Source organism: Benincasa hispida, chromosome 12, assembly GCF_009727055.1.
Source record: "Benincasa hispida cultivar B227 chromosome 12, ASM972705v1, whole genome shotgun sequence".
Lineage (NCBI taxonomy): Eukaryota > Viridiplantae > Streptophyta > Magnoliopsida > Cucurbitales > Cucurbitaceae > Benincasa > Benincasa hispida.
In genome coordinates this window covers 9222772-9226045 of record NC_052360.1, presented here as the reverse complement: position 1 = coordinate 9226045, position 3274 = coordinate 9222772, and the positions used below count along the sequence as shown (strand labels likewise).

Genomic DNA, 3274 nt, shown 5'->3' with positions numbered 1-3274 from the left:
AAGAAAAAAGTAAAAGGAAAAAAAAAATTGAGCAGCCGATGAAACAAAGAAAACGATAGCTCATGGCTGACGTGGGTCCCACTCCCTGACTTTGACTACTCTATCTCTCTTGTCCAAATTTCCTTTTTTCATTATTATTTTTTTATTTCGTTTTGATAATATTTAATTTTATTTACTTATTTTTTTCAAAAAAGTGGGGACCACATGGACGCGCGTCGCTATCTAAGGGGAAGTCGAGTACACGACAAAAGAGCAACAGCTGTGAAGTGGACCCCACCCACTAGTTGCCGCCACCTCCACCACCCACCTTATTTTTATGTTTTTCTTTCTTCTTTTTTCTAAAATTTATTATTTATATTTTCACGCAATCGATGAGATCGAACGGCTCAAAACTATACCACCAGGGAATATCAAAATGGTCGCTATCAAAAAATTGGAAAATATCCTCTAATAATTTTATTATAATTTGTACGAAAATTTAAGGAGCAATTAAATATATATAACTATATTTAACTGAAATAATAATAAATTTAGCACAAAGTTATAAAATATTTGTAAACGTTACCACAATTTTAAAAATGTCCATTAAAGGTTTTTAGTGATATGCATATATTAAGGATAAATATGTCATAAATTGGAGTCTAGATGTGAGTTTATCATTAATAGTCAAAAAATTTATTTTCGTCTATATATATTCGTTGTTGATATATCATATCAATAAAATATAAAAGGATATATGAATATCGTGAGTACACATGTTCTTCTTTTTCTTTTTTTTTTTTTACTGTTATTTGCATTATGAATAAAAAAACTAAATTAATGAACTTTAACTTTTGTTTTTTATCTAGGATTATTTCATGTTCTACAAATTAGTGGTATCTTAATATCATCGACAACAAATTTAATAATACAAATAATAGTAAAATATCGATAGTCATGTATCATTGGTCTATCAGTAATTATTGATAGATTATATAAATGAAATATCAAATAATTAGATAGAAATAATTGTAAATTGATACATTTATAAGTATATTTTTTTTTTCGCCACTCTAATTTTTCAAAATTTAAAGGGACTATAAAGATGGGTTAGTAAAGATATAAATCATTCTGGCAATCTTAAAGAAAAAAAAAATACTTAAATAGATGGTCAAATTATCAATTGCTTTATATAATTTTGATTATTATATTCTCATCCATATTGTTTTTACTATTTACAAAATAATTATTTGTCTTTTATTTAGTTAATGGTAGATTGGAAAATTTGAATTTTTAACTTCCACGTTGATGGCATAAATTTTGTTAATAAATTTATATTATTTTTAGTATTAGTTGGATTGTGTTTTTTTTTTACAGAAATTTTATGCTAATTAAATATATTCTATTTAGAAATTTGATGAATTGTGTCAATTGATTGAATTAAAGTATTAAGTTAGATTCCAATAAGCGTAGCAATGGCCTTTTGTAGTAAGTAAAATAAGTTTATTTTGATAATAAAATATTATGTAATATTATTGTCCAACCCACCCACCCCATGCCTCCAATATATATGGACGAGCGTTTATAGTACTCTTATTTATTTATTTATTATTCTTTTATCTTTTTAAAAATAATTGTAAGCTTTTCTATCTTTCTACTTTAGGGTTCTTTCCATTTGCCTTTCTTTTGTTTTCTTTTTTAATTATTTGGTATCTTTGGCTTTTCTTTTTCTCTCTCTTTATTGAGATATTTCAAAAACTATATATATTGAATAGACAAATAATTAAAAATTTACCATCAACTTTTTAAGTAAAAGATTTAAACTTTGAAATTTTTTATCGAGATACATATTATATTTTATGTCAGTTGAACTATACTAATATTGAAATATTTTTTTATTTCAAAAAATGTTATGAAACTTATTAAATTCATTAACCTTTAAAAAATTTATATGAATAACCCAAAATGCAACGTCCAAATAAAATTAGACCAATATTTAGAAAACATAATTCTTTTGGTCTTTAGCTACACCATCTCCTTATGAAATTACCAAAATACCAATGAACCACACTCGATTGTTCTTCTTCATTGACGCTCGTGCCATGCTCCTCCTCCCAAACGTTTCTTCTTCTTCGTCTTCCACCTGCCAGAACGGCCGTTTGATGAAGCTAAAGAAATCGGAGCTGCAGTTTCTCTATGCTCGCTTGGTAGGTTGGAGAAATTGGACCTTGTTCCTCAATCCTCGGCCATTCTCCCTCCTCAATCCCTGTTCATCGTTTGATTCTCTTTGTCTCCTTCTCTCTTCATTTTGCACACACAAATAAACTGTGAAAATTGGAGAACCAAAAACAATGGGGGGAGGGGGCTCAGAGGAAGAAGACAACATTGAGTAATAGGCTTCAAGAAGAGAGAGGAGCAAGAGTTGGTCACAAGGAGAAAGTCAAAATACTTAAATTTTAGGGGAGATTCCATTTTTTTGTTTCATTGGGACTATTCGTAGAAAATTCTCTTAACCTTATCATGCCCGCTATGTATTATATATGGCTTGAAAGAAACAAAAGAACGTTTCAAGACATCGAAATACACATACCTAAGTGTGGGACAAACGTCGATCTCTCTAGCTGTTTTCTGGAGTTCTAAATATAATTTATTTTTATCGCACTCAATTGGAAGACTTTATTCTAATCTTTTTGTTTTCTCTTTTGTTGTGAGTTGTTCTCTAGCTTTCTTTGTATGAACGTTTTTTTTTTATGGAATGCATCTCTTCTAGATCTGGGGTATGATGAGGATGAAGAAGTTAAAGAAGCGTCAACCTAGTTGAAATGTTTTGATGCACCCTTGATCTCACTTATCTAGTATTCTGTTAAAAAAAAAATCTTTAATCTTTCTCTATTACATAGGTTATAAATTCTGAAAATTCGACCAAAGATTATTAATATAATTATAATATGGTACAACAAAAAGATTATCATATAATTTTAGAAAGGTGTAAAGCTAATAGTTTGACTACATATAAATTAATGGTTAAATTTACTAAAAATATTCTTGAAGTTTGAAATTTGTTTTAAATCAACCTTTTTTAAGTTTGAGAGTATAATTGAAGTAGAGTAATTTAACCAAAATTAAATAAACAAAAAGTAGCTAACTAAATGACAAAGAAAATTAATTATGAAGAGTAACCATAGTGACTTTCAATTATGATAATTATGTTATTTTATCATCTAGCTAAGTAATCAGTTATTTAATGATCTACTCAAAACTAATATCCAAAGTAATATTTTTGATTAAGATGGAT

At 27.7% G+C, this 3274-nt stretch overlaps 1 long non-coding RNA gene across 1 annotated transcript; it reads right to left on the bottom strand.

Annotated features, from left to right (window-relative positions):
* Window positions 1-1889: 1889 nt before the first annotated feature.
* Window positions 1890-2703, bottom strand: LOC120068088. The gene is made up of 2 exons (XR_005479082.1): window positions 2570-2703; window positions 1890-2280 (listed from the first exon to the last, which is right to left on the bottom strand). It is a non-coding gene; the product is annotated as an uncharacterized LOC120068088 (long non-coding RNA).
* Between the last annotated feature and the right edge of the window lie 571 nt (window positions 2704-3274).